Genomic DNA, 23,082 nt, shown 5'->3' with positions numbered 1-23,082 from the left:
GTCCATTGCCGCAACCATTAAACCAATTACCTCCATGCACTGAGCCACAGAAGGCAGAGGAATGGAATGAAGAGCTCGGCAAGTATTCAACAGTTTTGACTTCCTGACCTCTGTCAGAAAGATTTTCATTTCTACCGAGTCTATTAGTGTTCCCAGGAAGGGAACCCTTGTGAGCGGGGACAGAGAACTTTTTTCTACGTTCTCCTTCCCCCCGTGAGACCTTAGAAAGGCCAGAACAATGTCCGTATGAGCCTTGGCTCTGTGGAAAGACGACGCCTGTATTAATATGTCGTCTAGGTAAGGTGCTACTGCAATGCCCCGCGGTCTTAGCACCGTTAGAAGGGACCCTAGCACCTTTGTAAAAATTCTGGGAGCGGTGGCCAACCGAAAGGAAGGGCCACGAACTGGTAATGTTTGTCCAGAAAGGTGAACCTTAGGAACTGATGGTGATCTTTGTGGATAGGAATATGTAGATATGCATCCTTTAGATCCACGGTAGTCATATATTGACCTTCCTGGATCATCGGCAAGATTGTCCGAATGGTTTCCATCTTGAAAGACGGAACTCTGAGGAATTTGTTTAGAATTTTTAGATCCAGGATTGGCCTGAAAGTTCCTTCCTTTTTGGGACCTACGAACAGGTTTGAGTAAAAGCCCAGTCCTTGTTCTGCAATTGGAACTGGGTGTATTACTCCCATTTTTAGGAGATCTTCTACACAGCGTAAGAACGCCTGTTTCTTTGTTTGGTCTGAAGACAAACGAGAAATGTGGAACCTTCCCCTTGGGGGAGAATCCTTGAATTCTAGAAGGTACCCCTGAGCAACTATTTCTAATGCCCAGGGATCCGGAACGTCTCTTGCCCAAGCCTGAGCAAAGAGAGAAAGTCTGCCCCCTACCAGATCCGATCCCGGATCGGGGGCTACCCCTTCATGCTGTCTTGGTAGCAGGAGCAGGCTTCTTGGCCTGTTTACCCTTATTCCAGCCCTGCAAGGGTTTCCAGGTTGCTTTGGGCTGGGAAGCGCTATCTTGCTTTGCGGCAGCAGAGGTTGCAGCAGGTCCGCTCCTGAAGTTGCGAAAGGAGCGAAAATTAGCCTTGTTTTTGGCCTTAAACAGCCTATCTTGTGGAAGGGCATGGCCCTTGCCCCCAGAGATATCTGAAATAATTTCTTTCAGCTCTGGGCCAAATAGGGTTTTCCCCTTGAAGGGAATATTTAACAGTTTCGTTTTGGACGACACATCCGCCGACTACGTTTTGAGCCAAAGTGCTCTTCGTGCCATGATGGCAAAACCTGAGTTTTGCGCAGCTAGTTTAGCTAATTGGAGAGCGGCATCAGTGATAAAAGAATTAGCCAGCTTTAGAGCATGAATTCTATCCATGACCTCATCGTATGAAGTCTCCCTCTGGAGCGACTCCTCCAGGGTCTCGAACCAAAAATCTGCTGCAGTAGTTACCGGAATAATGCAGGCAATTGGTTGAAGCAGAAAATCTTGCTGAAAAAAAATTTCTTCAGCAATCCTTCCAATTTTTTATCCATAGGATCTTTGAAAGCACAACTGTCCTCTATTGGTATAGTTGTACGCTTAGCAAGTGTTGAAACAGCCCCCTCTACCTTAGGGACCGTCTGCCACGCGTCCCGCCTAGGGTCGTTTATGGGGAACATTTTCTTAAAGATAGGGGGGGGAACAAAGGGTACACCTGGTCTCTCCCACTCCTTAGTCACAATATCCGCCACCCTCTTTGGGATCGGAAATGCCTCAGTGTATAGGGGGACCTCTAAAAACCTGTCCATCTTACACAATTTTTCTGGGACCACCATGGGGTCACAATCATCCAGCGTAGCTAAATCCTCCTTAAGCAGGACGCGGAGGTGTTCCAGCTTAAATTTAAAAGCTAAGGAATCTGAATCTGCCCGCTGAGAAACTTTTCCTGTATCAGAAATTTCTCCCTCAGACAGACCGTCCCTCACTGCTACTTCTGAGTTTTGTGAGGGTACTACAGATAAATCATCCAAAGCTTCTGATGGCTCATCCTCTGTATTAAATACTGAGCTATCGTGCTTTTTTGGAAAGTTTGGATAAAAATGCTGCAAGGGAATTATCCATTACTGCTACTAATTGTTATAAAGTAATAGGGGCCAATGCGCTAGAGGTACTAGGCATCGCTTGCGTGGGCGTAACTGGTGTTGACACATGGGGAGAGGAAGAAGGACTATCCTCATTACCCTCTGTTAAGGAATCATCTTGGGCTACATTTTTAAGTGTCACTGGATGGTCTTTAAAATGCTTAGATGTTTTAGCACACTTTACACATAAATGCAATGGGGGTACCGCCATGGCTTTTAAACATAAAGAACAAGGTCTATCTGAAGTCTCAGACATGTTTGACAGACTTAGACAGCACTACAATACAGAACAAATCACTTTTTGAAAAAACGTTACTGTGTCTTTAAATAATAAAAAGCACACACTTTATCAAATCACCAAAAAAAACATCCGATCTTTATGAAATTTTCACCACATGATCCTAATGCTTTGAAATGATAGCACACAAATTTTCAAATCAATTAACCCCTTATTGCCCAAACCGGAGCAAATTGAAGTAAGCAACCGGTTTAACACACTACAGCACGGTGCCACAGTCTTTGCTGTGGCCCTACCTTCCTTTAGGGTTATTTGTAGAAGAAAAATAAGCCTCCCTGATGTCCTCCTGCACTCTCAAGACTTTACACGTGAAGCTGCATGAAGCTGTCTTGAAAATCAATTGTGCAACTGAAAATGAGGCCCCCTCCCTCTTCAGTCCAGAGTTATGGGGCCTTCCTGAGTCAGACTAGGCGTCTAATAATATGCCACGCGTAATAAAAACCCCAAAAGTGTTTCCAACGTTTCAAACACTTGAACAAATATAAGATTCCACTAATAAAGTTATCAATTTAGCCCATCACAGTGTCTACCAGTATTTAAGCCCTTAACTGAAGCCATCCTTCTATACTGCATCTCAGAAAATGTCTTAACTTCCCTCATGGGGATTTCTGTCAGTCTTCTAGCATTACCAGGTCTTGTTAGAAAAAAATGACTGAGCATACCTTAAGCAGTTAAGCCTGCAAACTGTTCCCCCCAACTGAAGTTCTCGGCTACTCAACAGTCCTGTGTGGGAACAGCAAAGGATTTTAGTTACAACATGCTAAAATCTTTTTCCTCTCAGTAGAAATCTTCATCACTTTCTGCCTCAGAGTAAATAGTACAAACCTGCACTATTTTAAAATAACAAACTCTTGATTGAAGAAATAAAAACTACAAATCTAACACCACAAACTCTTTACCCTCCCGTGGAGATGCTACTTGTTAGAGCGGCAAAGAGAATGACTGGGGGGGCGGAGCCTAAGGGGAGCTATAGGGACAGCTTTGCTGTGTGCTCTCTTTGCCACTTCCTGTAGGGATTGAGAATATCCCACAAGTAAGGATGAATCCGTGGACTGGATACACCAAGTAAGAGAAAATGTCTATTAATAGACAGGCAAATAAGGGCTTCTTGGGTCAGTTTGTGTAGGTTTTTTCCTGAAGTGTTTTTATGTTATATCCCAAAAGTGTGAGAGAGAGAACATTAAAGTGAAAGTAAATCCTAGCGTTGTACAAACGCTAGGATTTACTATTGAAACAAATAAAGGGCACTTTCTTTCATGAAGTATAAGATACTTCATGAAGAAAGCTCCTTTATTTGATTCAATCGATCGCTGCTCTTAGCTCCTACAGCAGAGCACGGCTAAAAAAAAATTTGGCTAAGAGGTGACGTTTTCACCTCTTAGCCAATAGCTGTGCAGTAAATCCGGCTCCCATGGGCGCCAAGCCGGATTTACCGCACGGCTATTGGCTAAGAGGTGAAAACGTCACCTCTTAGCCAAAACATTTTTTAGCCGTGGGCTGCCGAAGCAGCTAAAAACGGCAATCGATTGAATCAAATAAAGGAGCTTTCTACATGAAGTATCTTATACTTCATGAATGAAAGTGCCCTTTATTTATTTCAATAGTAAATCCTAGCGTTTGTACAACGCTAGGATTTACTTTCACTTTAAGGAAGGAAAAATATAGCAGAAATATTGTATGTGTTTTATATGTAAAACTGTGATACCCTCTCTTGCTCAGAAGTAAAGCATTAGGAGCTTCCAAGTGTTATGTCAGGCCAATTTAAGACCAGATGCACACAACTGCTGAGATGCACCCTTTGAAAGTTATCACTTCTTTAGAGGCATACACGCATATGCTGCACACACCAGAATTCAAGCAACACATCTGATGTGGGAGTCAGCAGTCCCTTCTATGACAAAAATGTAGTTATCACTGGCTCAATACAGAAGACAGAGTGCTTAATGAGGTTGCATGGAGCAGGAGTATGTGTGTATGCTAATTTCTGACAAAGCACCAGTTAATACAGGAAATGTGTCAGATATTTGTGGGAGACTGTATGGTGTAAGGTGTTTTAAACACTGTAATAATCAATATTGTTTTCAGTTGATATTGTCTTTATAATACCTTGAGTATATGTGTATTTGCTGCTGAAACAGTAATAAATTGTCCTGAAAGATTTTTGCTAATGCAATTATATAGCAAAAATACCACTATTCACAATTAGAATGCTTTGTATACCGTTAGAGTATATATCAAACCTTCAAGTGGTACTGAGAGATCATAAAATCTCCCAAAAATAATAGCAGCAATATAGACAAACCATATATTTACAGGTTTAGAATTTTAAAGCAAGTAAATACCTAGTTTAAATATATGACATTTTTCTTGACCATATTTTAGCCAGAGGGCGCGTAACCTGTCAAATTGAGCAACACTCTCTAAGTCCTTCTAAAGAGGGATCTCAGAAGCATTTTGTCTTGTTTTTGAGGAGAAACAGGAGGCTTGTTAGTTTGTGGAGATTTTTGTTTTAAACAGCAGAGAAAAAGTAGCAGCCTCTTTATTTGTTATCAGCATAAACCTGGTATTTTAATTTTGCCACCTTTCGCTTAATCATTATTTTCTGCCTTTTCAGACCATGAGTACAGAAGAGTTGTCTGTTGAAACCTAGCGCATTACAATTTAAGAAACTGACATTTTCACTTAATCATGTGATTAACTTCTTTCAGATTATATGGATTTATATCTGTTTTAGAGACCTACTACATTTATTCCAATCAAGGGTGTGCTTCATGGGTTAGGAGTGTCTTTCTTCCAGAGACCCCTATATGTTACAAGGAGTGTGGTAAGGACTGTTCAACTGCCTACAGTAATATGTGCCCCACAAAGTCTACTGTGTTATATGCAAGTAATAGTCACATTAATAAAATGTTCTGTTGGTTTAACCCCTATAAAACAGTATAGGAGCTAACTGATCAAATCTAGTGACCCAATAACAGGCATAGGTGTGTAACCACCAATCACCAGCAAGCTCCCAGTATGCATTGCTGTTCCTCAGCCTACCAAGTAATGCTTTTTATCAAATACCAGGAGAATCAAGTAAATTTGATAATAGAAGAAAATTAAAAAGTATCTTAAAATTGCATGCTCTTTCTAAACCATAAAGGTTTAATTCTGACTTTTGTGTGCCTTTAAGGAGCACTGGTCTATGGTTATGCTGTCTCATTTACCAATGCATAGCAACCCTCTTTACCAGACATGAGATTGGAATGCATATCTATTGAAAAGACCTACATCTATTTTAAGCCTTACTCGAGTCTGCCCTAGGGGCCTTATCCCCATTGGTGTCCCTGATACTGATCTGCAGCTTCCACTTATGATTCAAATGTAAAATATTTTAAATTCCCATTGCTGTTTATTCATTTTTAATCTTACAGCCATGATTGAGATTTTAATATTATAAAAGATGAATCATTGGTACCATTAAAGCAGCCATGTCATGTAAAAAGCAAAGGCAACATTCTGGAAAGATTCAGGGTAGGGGAGGGGGCTCTGAACGTGTCAATGCTAAGTTTTAAAAGCTCTTGTTTATATGTTTTGGCCTTTTCAATTATTTACTGTTAAAATTATGAAGCCATTTATAATTTATGAGGAATGTTTTCAGGCATAAGCACCAGATACCTTTTTTGAGATTTATTCCTGAATATGCAGAACATGTAAATACTTATACAGTATGATCTACCCAGACTGGAGAAAGCTGTAACTTAAAGGAAGAATCAAAATATTCATTATACACACTAGCCACACAGAAATGTGTCGGTGAAAAAGATAATCCTACAACAGTTTTAAATTAATACTTGTGGGACATGACTGTATAAACAGACCATATGGTAAATATCCCATTTCCTTTTGGTCATTCCAAGATACATTTATTGGGTCAGAGAAAACTTGTAAGATGCACCAGCAAATCTTTGGCCAAGTGCTCTAAAATGCCTAAGAGACTTTTACTGGATCAAACCTCTAAGTAGATATAGATACATACATACCCTACATAGTCCACTACACTACAACATGCACTTTTACCAACAGGGAATTGACAATATAACAGCTTTAAAGTATTTTTATTATATAAAGTCCTCTCTCCCTTCTCCCTTTGTATTTTTGCTGCCATGTTTTTTTTAGCACCTACCCCCGCTCCAGGTTCCCAGCTAACCAGCCCGCCCACCTCCCTGCTGTATTTAATGGTGCTCGCTGCGCGACCGTGCAGCAGACGAGCGCAGCAGACGCGCCAAAAGCAAGCCCGTCAGCGCTCATCCGACGGCTACAAGATCTGTCGCAAAGACCGCAGCAACCGACCTGGAGGAGGCATCGTCATCATCCACAAACACACCATCCAAGTCACAACCAGCTCCGATGACCACTCACCAGGCCTGGAACACCTACACTTCAAGATCCAGGTCAACCCCAACACCACCCTCCACGGCACCCTCATCTACAGACTTCCCGGACCTTGTCCCGCCTTCTGCGACTCCATCACCTACCACATCGCACCCCATGCCCTCGCCTCAATGGACTTCATCATTCTCGGTGACCTCAACTTCCTTCTTGACAACCCCAACGATCATAGTACCTCCACCCTTCTGGAAAACCTTGGAACCATCGGACTGAAGCAACTCATAAACTACCCAACCCATGCAGCCGGCCACACCCTCGAACCGATCTTCTCCGCAGGCAACCACATCTCAGTCAATCACATCAACGAACTACTCTAGACTGATCACCACTGCATACACTTTTCCTTCAACAAATCCACCACCCACCTCTGGCAGTACCACCCGCCCAGCAGAAACAGGAAAAACATCACCCAAGACCAACTGCAACGCACCCTAAACAAATCCACCCCACATACCTCCACAGATGCCAACTCCTTCCCCTGCAACCACCACAGCTGGATCACAGACTGCTCCAACACCCTCGCCCCCTCAATAAACAGTCCAGCCACCAAACCATCAACAAGGCCAGATGGTTCACCCCAGCCCTCCAGACGCCACTGCAGACGATTGGAAAGAACCTGGAGATCCTGCAAGACCCTTCTGGAAAAAGCAATCACCACCCACCACTACCTCATAAACGCCGCCAAAAAAACAGCCATCCAAGACAGAATCAACTCTAACGCACACAACAGCTAGGAGTTGTTCTCAGTCATCAAGGAATTCTCTAAACCCTCGCTGCACACTTCCACCGCAAGATCCTCAACATCTATGACAGTTTCATGCCTCATAACTCAACCCCCACCACCCACCCCCCACCCAAATTCATCCCCCCACACCGACTATCTGGAGCCCCCTTACCACAGAGAACACCCTCAGAATCATGAAATCCATCCACTCCGGCGCACCCTCTGACCCATGCCCCCATCACATATTCAACAAAGCAAGCAACACCATCCCCCCTGAACTCCACCACACTCAACTGCTCCATCAAAACCAGCACCTTCCCGGATGTCTGGAAGCACGCGGAACTGAAACCCCTGCTGAAGAAACCATCAGCAGACCCCACGGACCTGAATAACTACCGCCCCATCTTTCTACTCCCCTTCCCAGCCAAAGTCATAGAGAAGTCCATCAGCTTGCAACTTATTGACCACATTGAGGCCAACCACACCCTGGACCACTCCCAATCTGGTTTCAGAAGCAACCACAGCACCAAGACCCCCATCCTCGCCGCCACATATGACATCCGTGCGATGCTTGACCGAGGAGAAACCGCCGCACTCATTCTCCTAGACCTCTCAGCAGCATTCGACACTGTCAACCACAACACCCTCCGCACCTGCCTTCACAACGCCGGTATCCGCAGCAAAGCCCTGGAATGGATCACCTCCTTCCTCAGAAACAGGACCCAGAAAGTCATACTCCCGCCCTTCTCCTCCAAACCCACACCAGTCAACTGCGGTGTACCACAAGGCTCTTCACTAAGTCCCACCCTCTTCAACATCTACATGGCCCCTATCCCCATCATCGTCCGACGCCAGAACCTCAACATTGTCTCCAACGCCAATGACACCCAGTTAATAATCTCACTCACCCAAGATCCCTTTACCGCCAAAAAGAATGTCCACGAAGGCCTGACAGCAGTCCCCGCCTGGATGAATGACAACCGGTTCAAAGTGAACACAGACAAAACCGAAGTCTTCCTCCTCGGACCCAATAAATATGCATGGGACGACTCCTGGTGGCCCACAGCCCTCGTTCACCCTCCAACCCCAACCGACCACGCACAAAATCTAGGTTTCATCCTGGACTTTTCACTCTCCATGGACCGACAAATCAATGCCATCATCTCAACATGCTTCCACATTCTCCACCTGCTACGAAAAATCTTCAAGTGGATCCCTACTGAAACCAAGAAAACAGTCACCCACGCACTCGTCAGCAGCCGGTTGGACTACGGCAATGCACTCTACGCCGGCTCCACCATCAAACTCCAAAATAGACTCCAACGTATCCAGAACGCTTCAGCCAGACTCATCCTTGACATCCCTCGCCAATGCCACATCACCGAACACCTAAGGAACCTTTACTGGCTCCTCATCAACAAGAGAATCACCTTCAAGCTCCTTACCCAGGCGTTCAAGGCCCTACACCACATCGGAACCGAATACATCAACCACCGCGTAAATTTCTACACCCCCGCCAGACAACTCCGATCGGCCGACCAAGCACTCGCAGCCATCCCCCGCATGAGCAAATCCACTGCAGGCGGAAGATCCTTCTCCCACATGGCAGCAAAGACATGGAACACCCTCCCGCTGCACCTCAGACAATCCACCTCCCTTACAAAGTTCAGAAAGGACCTCAAAACCTGGCTCTTCTACTGAACGCCCATTCCCCCCTCCTCCTCCTATCCGCTTTCTCTTAGTGCCTTGAGACCCTCAGGGGTGATTAGTTTGCACTCTATAAGTACCCAATAGATATTACACACACACGTTATATATATATAGCACTTACCGATAATTATAAACAACTTTATTGTAATTTGAGAGTTGCTATGTACAGTAAATTACTAAACACAAAGCCTAAGAGACCGATTTATGTAGCAGACTCGTCGGAAACATAAGTTAAGAAGCAGCGGTCTTAAGACCTCTTCTGAGGCGGCGGACAGCAATCATCCCAATCTGAATGATTGACGCCGCAAATCTGCAGGGGGCGGCATTTATCGATGTCGGGTGGACATGATCCACTGCTCGAATCTTCATAAATCATCCCCCAAGTGTGATCCCCCATTAGAAACAATATGTATACTATTGCAACAAAACTAGGAGAATGTGAGATACCTAACATAAAATGGCATAAGTGATGAACCAGACATACTGTTATATTTACAAAGTGGGACGCCAGTAGGCAACACTATTCCTAGGCATAGAAGTTAGATACACACAGATACAAATAAATCAATTTAAACCTAAAGTTGCCAGTAGCACATCACTGTGATTAAACGCTTGATTGGCAACACATAACTATGTTTTAACTCTTTAGTCAATCAAGGAGTTAAAATACTGAAAGACATATGCAATATTTGCCACTAACCAGCAAAGCACTGGTTTCACTCCTTAATTGCTTTGTAGCATGTGCAAAAAGTGATTTAACCCCTTGACTGCCCCTTTCCTGTCGAGAGTCCTACATCCACATGCAGAACATTACCTATGCCTGTCAGCTCTGTGTACAAGGAATTGAAGAAAAAGGAAGAAAGCTCTAGGCTGTCACTTGTTGTCTGCCTGAACACACAGCTGCTAGGACAAAAAGACAAACCATGCAGCCTATAAAGTGTTTGCGACACACCAGACAGAGCTTAAAAGAATTTACTTTCTGTCATGGTCTATTTTTTCAGGAGCCGTGGCATTTAGCGTTTGTTAAGAACATAAAGTATTAGAATGTTAGAACTCCAATGTTTCCTACTGAAACCACACCCACAAGACATGTGCAAAAACCATAACCACACCCACAATACATATGCAGAAACCATAACCACACCCACAATACATGTGCTGAACCCCAAACCACATCCAAAAGACATGTGCTTAAAGCAACCACACCAACAAGATGTGCTAAAACCATAACCACACCCACAAGATGTGCTGAAACCCCACCCACAAGACATGCTGACATGCTCCAGTCAACCTCAATGTCAACCCCAATGCCATCTCAGGACCAACTCCCCTTCAATCACCTAACATGACCTCTGGACTTCCCAAACTCTGGCTTCTGGACCATAATGGCTCCACCCCAAATCTCACAGTACTGATCACCACGGGGTGAGGTAAGGAGGTAAGTAATGTATTAATGGAATGAAATACACATTTAAACTTAAAGGGACAGTCTACTCCAGAATTTGTATTGTTTAAAAAGATAGACAATCCCTTTATTACCCATACCCCAGCTTTGCATAACCAACACTTATAATAATAATACATTGTTTACCTCTGTGGTTACCTTATATCTAAGCTTTTGCAGACTGCCCCCTTATATCAGTTCTTTTGACAAACTTGCATTTTAGCCAATCAGTGCTGACTAATAAATAACTCCACAGGAGTGAGCACAATATTATCTATATGACACACATGAACTAGCGCTGTGTAGCTCTTAAATACTGTTAAAATGCACTGACATAAGAGGCAGTCTTCAAGGGCTTAGAAATTAGCATATGATTACATATATTTAGTTTTCAATAAAGAATACAAAGAGAACAAAGCAAATTTGATGATAAAAGTAAATTGGAAAGTTGTTTAAAATTGCATGCCCTATCTGAATCATGAAAGTTTAATGTAGACTAGACTGTCCCTTTAATATTTCATGTGCTTAATGCTGTTCCTTAACACTTGCAGTGAAAGTTTGTTTGTTTTTGTGTTGCTGTTGTTTTATGACCCCCCTCCCCATATGTCAATTTGTTTTCTCTTAATGTATTGTGTGTATAGGATTATACTTTGGAAATAATAATTATTATTATTATTATTATTATTAACACTGGGGATTGTGTGTATATCAATCATTAAAGGGACAGTATAGTCAAAACTAAACTTTCCCTCCCATACCTAATAGATACATATTATGGCCCCTGATGTGCAGCAGTGTGGAAACCTTTTTTAGTACCACAAATCTATAATGTTTAATACCACCACTGCCTCTTGTTGCTTAAAAGAGAAGTAAATCCCTAGAGGTCCACAGCAGCTAATTGCCATTGCTATGATGATAGCTACAATCCTCTCTAGATGGTGCAGGGGGGGGGGGGGGGGCATAATGCCTCAGCTGGAGCTCCTACATCTACTCTTGGCAAAGTGCTTGGTTGTCAGAGCACTAACTCATCCCATGTGATCACATGTCACATGACTAGGAATGCACGCAACACCGTGTTTCCTCAAGGTACGATGTACAGGCAGGGGTGGAAGTAATTTGTGTGAAGAAAGAAAAACAGGTTGGTGGTGCCTTGCACAATGGACCACTGATGCCTCCAACAAATGCCTTCCCTTTATTAGAAGTAATCAATTAAAGTCGCTGAAAAATATTGCTTATATTCCAGACCTGATTTTAAAACAAATCAAGTTTACTATCACTTTTTTGTAATTTTTCAGTATTTATATTATTCTGTTTAATTAGTATTCTTTTCTATTTAGATATTGTATATGTCAGCATTTTGGAAGATGATGCAAAACATTAAACTGACATATGAAAAAACTTCAGCTTTGAAGAGAAGCATTTTGGCGATAGACATGTATTAGCACAGTTGCGCCTAGTAAAACTTATCACTGTTTCAGTGATAGCTTTTACAGCACACAGAGCATATGTACATATTCCTTGTGCACCTGCAATCAAACACTGTGCCTGCTTAGAACATATATTGGGGCATATTTATCAAGCTCCGTATGGAGCTTGATGCCACGTGTTTGAAGTTATGAAGCACCGGTCTAAAGACCGCTGCTCCATAACCTGGCAACCTGCTCTGAGGCGGCGAACAGAAATCAACCCGATTGAATACGATATTGCAAACATGTGTCTTATCAATAAAGCTTTCAATATTTGTAATTAAATACTTTGTTTTACAGTTAAAAGTTGATTTCTCAGCAATTTCAAATATATTATAAATTAAACATAGATAAAAAATACAAAAGTCTATTTCAAATATATTTATAGGTTCTTTGAGACAATATACAAATTTGTAGCTTTCGAATAGACGTTTTTATGTGTTCTTTAATATTTCTCTGGCATAGAGCAAATATGCAGACAAGTGCACCAAATCTGAGAGGTGCTGTAAAAATAATAATTATATATATATATATATATATATATATATATATATATATAATGTAAGCAACAGTTAAATAACCCCAGTGTAACTAACAGGAGAAAGGGGCTTTCAAAGGAATAGCACTTGAATAATCACAAGAGATGACCGCTATGCTCTCCCCAGGGCAAGGGTAAAAACTGACATCCGAAAAACTCTGGGCGTCCAACAACTCATAATCCCATTGGCCGCTTCTGCAGCACAGTGAGAGATGATAGGTGCTCCACGTACCAGAAGGTTACCTCCTTAGCCTTTGTGGGGATAAGCTTGCCTTTTCGTCTCGACAATCTCCTGGATTCCCACGCTGTCTGGTGCGTTCAGCGTCTTGCAAAGATCCTGCCCCTTTCTCTACCATGTGAGTGCTTCACCTCCAATGACCCTGTAGATCTGTGCAATAGTGGATTCTGTGTGGACCCAAAGGTGATCAGCTTGGTAGGGAAAAGTTATTTAGCAATAAGTTTTGAATAAAGCCAGCAAACACATAATTAAAACTATATGAGCAGTTAAAATAAATACCTTTAGCTTGTTTCTCATTGGTTCACTAAAAGTCACTTGAAACATGTCAGACAAAACTGCTGCCTAAGCTGTTTGTTGCAATTTCGATTATTGCTTTTTAAAGTTTGTTGAATAAACTTGGACCTTTTAATGAAAGAATGTTTGCCGGCTTTACTCAAAACACACATATATATATATATATATATATATATATATATATATATATATATATATATATATATATATATATATATATATATATATATATATATACATATACACATACACACACATACACATATATATATATATATATATAGTAGTGAAAAGTACAAATAAGAAAGAAGAAAAAAAAAACTATAACATTAAAAATAAACTATACACACAAAACTGAAAAATTAAGTAGGTGTTGACTGTTATTTTTTAAACTATATAAACTTATTTATAAAATAAGTGATAACCTATGCATGAAGACCTAAATCTGAATATCAACTATATAATTAACTAAATAGATTTTTTTAACAACTGTTCTGCGATGCCTTTGTTGCAGGAAACAATGATCCTTTAGAGCAAATCTGACAAATGCAACACTGTTTTGCCACAATTTGCATTTGGGACACATTGGATATGCAATACCTGGTGATGCTGGGGAAGGTCTGACATCATTGTATAATGTCACTGAGGTTTTTCTCTTCTCTTATGATGCCTTTAATTCTTAACAGCTCATGGCATAAGGCAGCTGAATATGGAGATCTCCTCTCTGGGGGAAAGAAGCTGTTCTCATAAAAGCATTTCAATAACCCTAATTACCCATCCACAAATGGAAATTTAGCTTCAGGAAACAAAAGAGTGAGCCTGGAAGGTTAACCAGCTGCTTAGGGGGTTACTCTAAGAAAAGAGACCATCATCACAAAAAACACTAGTGATATACTGTACCAGAGGGAGTTATAAAATGACAGAACAATTACAACAAAAGATGGAAAATGATCATCATTACTAGTGGTTATTTACAAAGCATTTATTAGTCACTCAGCAGCATAATAGCACAACAAGTGCCTTTTAAATGAACACACTGGAATATTCAGATCAATTTACAGCAGTATGAAGCTAATTAATATAGGTTTTATAACTTACAATATGTTTTATAACAATTATTGGTGATCCCTATATGCAGCATGTCTTTGGCTGTATTGGACAAATTTACAACAAACCAAATAAAAGGCAACAGTTAATAGGCAGCAAAACCGCATCACTTAAAGGGACAGTCAACACCAGAATTTTTGTTGTTTAAAAAGATAGATAATCCCTTTATTACCCATTCCCCAGTTTTGCAAAACACTTTTATATTAATACACTTTTTATTTCTGTGACTAACTTGTATCTAAGCATCTTCTGGCCGCCCCTAATCACATGACTTTTAGTTATTATCTATTGACTTGCATTTTAGCCAATTAGTGCAGTATCTGCCACTAGCCACGAGCTTGCTCACAATGCTATCTATATGGCCTACATGAGCTTGCTCTCCCCTGCTGTGAAAAGTAAATAAAATAGAGGCAGTCTTCAAGGGCTAAGAAATTATCATATGCACCTTCCTAGGTTTGCTTTCAACTAGAATACCAAGAAAACAAAGCAAAATTGTTGATAAAAGTAAATTGGAAAGTTGTTTAAAATTACATGCCATATTTGAAAAATTAAAGTTTTTTTTTTGTCTTGACTGTCCCTTTAACCAGGCTGGCATGAGCCTCTCTGAGTGATGCAACAAAAGTCAGCTGCATATTTTGCCTATCACAAATGTGAGATTGTAAAGAAGGGCGATAACCTGAAAACTGCTCCTCTGCTAACCAGCTGCTGAACAAGTTGACAGGCAAACTGACACTTCCTGGTCATGTGCATGGGGAGGGAGCGCTGGGCATCTCCTTCTCTGTGCATATTCACCTCCCATCCTCATGTGCATGACAGGATCCCCTTGTACACACACACAAAGGGTAACATCCTGGAGAGGGGGGTGACAGATAAACACAAAGAGATTGTAAAGCCCGAGCTTTGCCAGCGTGGCACGCACAAAGCACCCCACATTACTCATTAACCATTTGTGTTGCTTCCTTTTGCTATATGAGTATAGCAGATAGGGAGATAGCTATTATTATATACACAGTCAACAAACACTGGGCTTGTGGTCTCACAGAATCATAAATAACCAATAGCTGAACGATAGGTAATCAGGTGCAGAACTCCCATGCTGTAAGTGTAATTTGTAGATACGATACAAACCCCACGCCTGCTATAAATGATTTCATAGCGGTCACTGTCAGTCAGATGTAGTAGCACAAATTGCACAATTTACAATGCAACTGCATAGGTATAATATTTACACAAACAAGGGTGCAGTATACAACAACTAGAATAACTTGCGCTGTAGCAATATTTCTCTCACACACAATGTGATCAGTGCGCACGCCTAGCCTGGGTCTGTACATGTGCACCTGACTCACCTGCTTTGGCTACCGGTGTCTCAGAGCCCTGTCACAGTCTCCAGTCAGTGACAGCTCCTGCTTTGTTGTTCCACCCTCGGTTTCTCCTGACACGCCCACCGACACCACACCCGCTACACGAATCACGTCACCCGACAAACCCACCCAGTTAAGTGAATGTAGCGAGCAGTGCTTTAAATTGGGGCGTGGTCTGACAGATAGGTGGGTGTGGCCAACACGGAAGCATGTGGGGTTTTACTACAGCAAGCTGAAAAATAATGGGCGTGTGCTGGGCAGGCGTTCTACAAATAATGCAGAGAGTGTGTTATATATGTATAAGTTAATTTAACATTTTATGGAACTTTAAAGGGATATTGTACACTAGATTTTTTTTGCATAAATGTTTTGTAGATGTTCCATTTATATAGCCCATCTTAGGGTGTTTTTGTAACAATGTAGTTTTGCTTATTTTTTTTAAACGTTCTGATTTTCACACTCCAAGCCCCAAAGTATCAGATGTAGACTGAAGTCTAAAGATTCCTACTTGCTCTTGTTTGTGTAATCTGTCTTTTCATATGCAGGAAAGGGTCTGCTATTCTTGCTTTCTCAGCACCTTTCAGTGGGTATCCTAGCCTAACCTCAGTGCTACATATTTTTAATAATAGATTCTTTAAAACTGCTCTCTACATTCCCCATTAATATTCTAGATGCTGGCCTTTAAAGTTAGCAAAAATGCACAGTAACACACTACATAGCATACACTTGCTTATGCAGATACACACACACTACAGGGAGTGCAGAATTATTAGGCAAATGAGTATTTTGACCACATCATCCTCTTTATGCATGTTGTCTTACTCCAAGCTGTATAGGCTCGAAAGCCTACTACCAATTAAGCATATTAGGTGATGTGCATCTCTGTAATGAGAAGGGGTGTGGTCTAATGACATCAACACCCTATATCAGGTGTGCATAATTATTAGGCAACTTCCTTTCCTTTGGCAAAATCGGTCAAAAGAAGGACTTGACAGGCTCAGAAAAGTCAAAAATAGTAAGATATCTTGCAGAGGGATGCAGCACTCTTAAAATTGCAAAGCTTCTGAAGCGTGATCATCGAACAATCAAGCGTTTCATTCAAAATAGTCAACAGGGTCGCAAGAAGCGTGTGGAAAAACCAAGGCGCAAAATAACTGCCCATGAACTGAGAAAAGTCAAGCGTGCAGCTGCCAAGATGCCACTTGCCACCAGTTTGGCCATATTTCAGAGCTGCAACATCACTGGAGTGCCCAAAAGCACAAGGTGTGCAATACTCAGAGACATGGCCAAGGTAAGAAAGGCTGAAAGACGACCACCACTGAACAAGACACACAAGCTGAAACGTCAAGACTGGGCCAAGAAATATCTCAAGACTGATTTTTCTAAGGTTTTATGGACTGATAAAATGAGAGTGAGTCTTGATGGGCCAGATGGATGGGCCCGTGGCTGGATTGGTAAAGGGCAGAGAGCTCCAGTCCGACTCAGACGCCAGCAAGGTGGAGGTGGAGTACTGGTTTGGGCTGGTATCATCAAAGATGAGCTTGTGGGGCCTTTTCGGGTTGAGGATGGAGTCAAGCTCAACTCCCAGTCCTACTGCCAGTTTCTGGAAGACACCTTCTTCAAGCAGTGGTACAGGAAGAAGTCTGCATCCTTCAAGAAAAACATGATTTTCATGCAGGACAATGCTCCATCACATGCGTCCAAGTACTCCACAGCGTGGCTGGCAAGGAAGGGTATAAAAGAAGAAAATCTAATGACATGGCCTCCTTGTTCACCTGATCTGAACCCCATTGAGAACCTGTGGTCCATCATCAAATGTGAGATTTGCAAGGAGGGAAAACAGTACACCTCTCTGAACAGTGTCTGGGAGGCTGTGGTTGCTGCTGCACGCAATGTTGATGGTGAACAGATCAAAACACTGACAGAATCCATGGATGGCAGGCTTTTGAGTGTCCTTGCAAAGAAAGGTGGCTATATTGGTCACTGATTTGTTTTTGTTTTGTTTTTGAATGTCAGAAATGTATATTTGTGAATGTTGAGATGTTATATTGGTTTCACTGGTAAAAATAAATAATTGAAATGGGTATATATATGTTTTTTGTTAAGTTGCCTAATAATTATGCACAGTAATAGTCACCTGCACACACAGATATCCCCTAAAATAGCTATAACTAAAAACAAACTAAAAACTACTTCGAAAACTATTCAGCTTTGATATTAATGAGTTTTTTGGGTTCATTGAGAACATGGTTGTTGTTCAATAATAAAATTAATCCTCAAAAATACAACTTGCCTAATAATTCTGCACTCCCTGTACATAGCATACACTTATACAGGCAGATACACACACACTACATTGCATACACTTATACATGCAGACACACACTACATATCATACACTTATACAGGCAGATACACACACACTACATAGCATACACTTGCTTATGCAGATACACACACACTACATAGCATACACTTATACAGGCAGATACATACACACTACATTGCATACACTTACACATGCAGACACACACTACATATCAAACACTTATACAGGCAGATACACACACACTTATACATACAGATACGCACACACACTACACAGCATACAGTTATACATGCAGATACACACACACACACTACATAGCATACACTTATACATGCAGATACACACACACTTATACATACAGATACGCACACACACTACACAGCATACACTTATACATGCAGATACACACACACACACACTACATAGCATACACTTATACATGCAGATACACACTTATACATACAGATACACACACACACACTACATAGCTTACACTTATACATACAGGTACACACACACACTACATAGCTTACACTTATACATGCAGATACACACACACACACTACATAGCTTACACTTATACATACAGATGCACACACACACACTACATAGCTTACACTTATACATGCAGATACACACACACACACTACATAGCATACACTTATGCATACATATACACACACACTACATTGCATACACTTACACATGCAGATACACACACACTACATTTCATACACTTACACATGCAGACACACACTACATATCATACACTTATACAGGCACATACACACACACTACATAGCATACACTTATACATGCAGATACACACACACACTACATAGCCTACACTTATACATACAGATACACACACACTACACAGCTTACACTTATACATGCAGATACTCACACACACACACACACACTTATAGATACAGATAGATACACACACACTACACAGCTTACACTTATACATGCAGATACACACACATACACACTTATAGATACAGATAGACACACACTACATCATATATGGGTATCTGTAACTCATTGTATGAGGTCCTGCGGTTGGCAAGCACATTAGCTGGCAGTCTGAGGCTGCCACTGTTCATTACCCTGGTGTTGCACTACTCATTGTATAAAACTGAAGGCATGCTAGTATTATCACCAGGGGTTGGACGTCATCACTACCAGGGGTTATAGGTCACCATTACCTGAGGTCAGAGGGTATACAGCCTTCCTACTCTTGCTTAACCCACACACCATTACTTTTCCACAAGGAAACTAACAGGTATATAACCAAGGGAGAGAAAAGCCAGCTGCTTCTGAGTATGGGCCCAATAGAATTTAAAAAAAAAAAAGATGTTTTTTTTTTTAATGCATGGGGCAATGCGGGACAGATGGCTAGCAACCCGGGACAGCGGGACAGACCCCTAAAATCAAGACTGTCCCGCGAAAATCGGGACAGTTGGGGGGTATGCCTCATCAATAGTGCTAAACAATGAGCTTCTAAGTAACACCTAGATTACGAGTCTTGTCGGTATAGCTGTAACTCAAGCCTTTTAGCCTGTAACGCAACGTCAGTCCCGCACTCGTAAAAATTACGTTTTTTCATGGGACTTCCATAGCGCTGCCATTACGAGTTTTGCAGTCAGGCTAAAAAAATTGCGTTCCAGCCTATACCGCCAAGATCCGTTCCGCAATCTAAAAGCAGTAGTTATGAGTTTTATGCTACAAAACTGTAACATAAAACTCTTAACTAAAGTGTTACAAAGTACACTAAACACCAATAAACTACCTATTAACCCCTAAACCGAGGCCCTCCCACACCGCAAATACTATATTAAAGTTATTAACCCCTAATCTGGCGCTCCCAACATCGCCACCACTAAAAATAATTATTAACACCTATTCCGCCGCTCCCCGACATAGTCACCACTATAATAAAGTTATTAAACCCTAAACCGCCGCCCTCCCGCATCGCAAACACTATTTAAATATTATTAACCCCTAATCTGCCATCCGCCCACATCGCCCCCACTGTACTAAAGTTATTAAGCCCTACACCGCCGCCACTATAATTAACCTATTAACCCCTAAACCGCAAGCCCCCCACAACGAAAGTGTACATTGCAGTTTTTTATACACATGCTGGTTTTAAGAATTTATCAGTAAAGCTATTCCTTTATCAGCCGAGTCTACATGTGCACCTCAATTTGTGGTTGTCAGTTTATGTTAGGATGTTAGGTTTAAACATAACTTTTATTTTCCCCATAGATATCAATGGGGCTGCGTTACGGAGCTTTTCATTCCGCAATCGCAGGTGTTAGGCTTTTTTCTGACCCTCTCTCCCCATTGAAGTCTATGGGGGAAGCATGCATAAGCACGTCAAAACAGTGCTTGAATTGTGTGCGTATGGAGTTTAAAAGCACCTTGTCACATGCACAAGCCAGCTGTTTGAAAACTTGTAATGGCAGCGCTATAGGGGGTTAAATAACGCAACTTTTGTTGCTTTTGTTCATTTCCCTATAACTTGTAATCTAGCTGTAAGTTTTTAAAAGGTTGCAATGGATTTTTATATCAGTATCTGTGCATATTCTTTTTTATAGTAGTGTCTGTTACATGCAGTTAAATGAAAATTGGCATATACTGTCCCTTTAATTGTGCATAAAAGTCTAATGCACTTTTTATTATAAAATAAATAAATAATAAATAAAACAAACAAATAAACCAACTGATTATTTTAATACTTCAGACATCGTATATTTAAAAGCTATATGAGTGTGAAACTTGATTTTTCTTTTTTTCAAATGCTTATAACAAACTTTATCCAAAATTACCATTCTAACCCACAGTTATATCTGTTCAATTTGGCAATGAATAATGGAACGTTTGTGAAGTGAATTAGGCACGTTTCAATCCATTAAAAGAGCTGTACAAAGTGCAGATTTCCACAAGGTTTTTCAATTCAAAGCCATTACTGTTCATCTAAAAAACAAAAATCAGAATAATTTACATATGATTTTTTTGGTTAAATTCAACAGCCTTCACCACTACAAAACATATGAAAAGCCTGCTTTTTTTTTTTTTTTTTTTTTTTTGTACACTTGTTCATAAGCTTACCCAATCATTGTGTAATAAAAGAGGATGTTTCTATTATATTGCATGCATAATTCGGATAGCTTAAAGGGGCAGTCAACACCAAAATTGTTATTATTTAGAAATATAGCTAATGCCTTTACTACCCATTATCCAGCTTTGCACAACCAACATTTATATATTAATATACTTTATAACATTTAAACCTCTATATTTCTGCCTGTTTCTAAGTTACTTTAGACAGCCTCTTAGCACATGCTTTTTTATTAGCTTTTCACAACAGGTGACTGCTTGTTTATGTGGGCCATATAGATAACATTGTGCTCTCTCCAGTGGGTTATGGATGACACTGCACTATTTGGCTAAAATGCAAGTCAATAGATAATAAATAGCCATGTGACCAGGGGGGCTTAGATACAAGGTAATCACAGAGGTAAAACGTATATTAATATAAAAGTTTTGATTGTGCAAAACTGGGGAATGGGTAATACAGGGATTATGGGGCCTATTTATCAAATGTCTGTCCAACATGATCTGATCAGCAGATCATGTCTGACAGACATCGCTGAATGCGGACAGCATACGCTCTCCGTATTCAGCATTGCACCAGCAGTTCTTGTGAACTGCTGGTACAATGCCGCCCGTCAGCAGGGGGTGTCAATCAACCCAATCGTATCTGATCGGGTTGATTACTGTCTCAGAGCAGGCAGACAGGTTATAGAGCAACGGTCTTTAGATCGCTGCTTCATAACCTGGTGTTTCTAGGCCCCTATGTATCTTTTTAAACAATAAAACATTTGGAGTTGACTGTTCCTTTAAAGGGACTTTAAACATTAAATACGTTTTATGCACCTCCCTCTAATTATAAACCCTTGAATTTTGGAGCCTGCATTTCACTACAGATATCTAAACAAGAGTGCAAACACTTCAGCACTGGAATGCAGGGAAAGCAAGATTTCAACATGACGGCCCCCATGACTAGCTGGAATAATGGTGATACTATGCTTATAAAATGTATGAAGTGTTTAATGTAATTTTACCTCAAGTCTTCTAATTCCAGCTCAGAAAAGAACCAAATGGCCACCTTCTAACGCATTCAGATCCTAACGAAAGATCCAAATGCACACGTCTGCATGGTGGCTGAAAATGGGCAAATGTATTATATTTCCTAACTGCAAAAACACCTGATGTTCTTAGTTCGCCCTAGTAACATGAATGTTAACAATCATGTGCTTATTTATTTGTTTTTTTTAAATATCTTTTTATTAGGCAACCTTGTTTTACATACATTGAATTTGTACAGAGCAGTCTATGTTTTACAAATGACATTGAGTTACTGCTAGAACATATAATCTATATTTTGTGACCCTTATTAAATTTGAGAAAGTCCGATTACAGTTAATATTGTCCTCATATTCCGGTCGCGTTGAAATGCTACTATCAATTTGACTTTCTGTTGATCTCTTTTACAGTGTATAAGACTGTATCTTTTTGTCACAGTACTAGCTTGGGTTGTAGAAATTTTGATTAAAGGGATACTAAACCCATTTTTTTTTCATGATTCAGATAGAGCATGAAATTTTAAGCACATTTCTAATTTACTCCTATTATCATTTTTTCTTTGTTCTCATGTTATCTTGATTTGAAAAAGCAGTACTGTAAGCTTTAGAGCCGGACCATTTTTTGTTCAGAACTTGGGTAGCACTTGCTGATTTGTGGCTAAATGTAGCAAACCAATCAGCAAGCGCTACCAAGGTGCTGAACTAAAAATGGGCCGTCTCCTAACCTTTTATTACTGCTTTTTCAAATCAAGATAACACAAAAACAAAGGAAAATTGATAATAGGAGTAAATTAGAAAGTTGCTTAAAATTGCATGCTCTATCTGAATCATGAAATAAAAAAAATTGGGGTTAGTA

The 23,082-nt window shown here is 40.7% G+C and overlaps 1 protein-coding gene across 1 annotated transcript in view; it reads right to left on the bottom strand.

The window, feature by feature from the left end:
- The window catches only part of MAPRE2 (microtubule associated protein RP/EB family member 2), a 546,785-nt gene extending 530,975 nt beyond the window's left edge, over positions 1-15,810 (bottom strand). Inside the window, exon 1 of the mRNA XM_053715023.1 lies at positions 15,726-15,810. The gene's annotated coding sequence lies outside the window, so the exon portion shown is untranslated. The remainder of the gene's footprint in view (positions 1-15,725) is intronic.
- Positions 15,811-23,082: the final 7,272 nt, after the last annotated feature.

Source organism: Bombina bombina, chromosome 5 (assembly GCF_027579735.1).
Source record: "Bombina bombina isolate aBomBom1 chromosome 5, aBomBom1.pri, whole genome shotgun sequence".
Lineage (NCBI taxonomy): Eukaryota > Metazoa > Chordata > Amphibia > Anura > Bombinatoridae > Bombina > Bombina bombina.
Note: the sequence above shows the minus strand (reverse complement) of the source record. Positions and strands in the feature narration are given on the sequence as shown.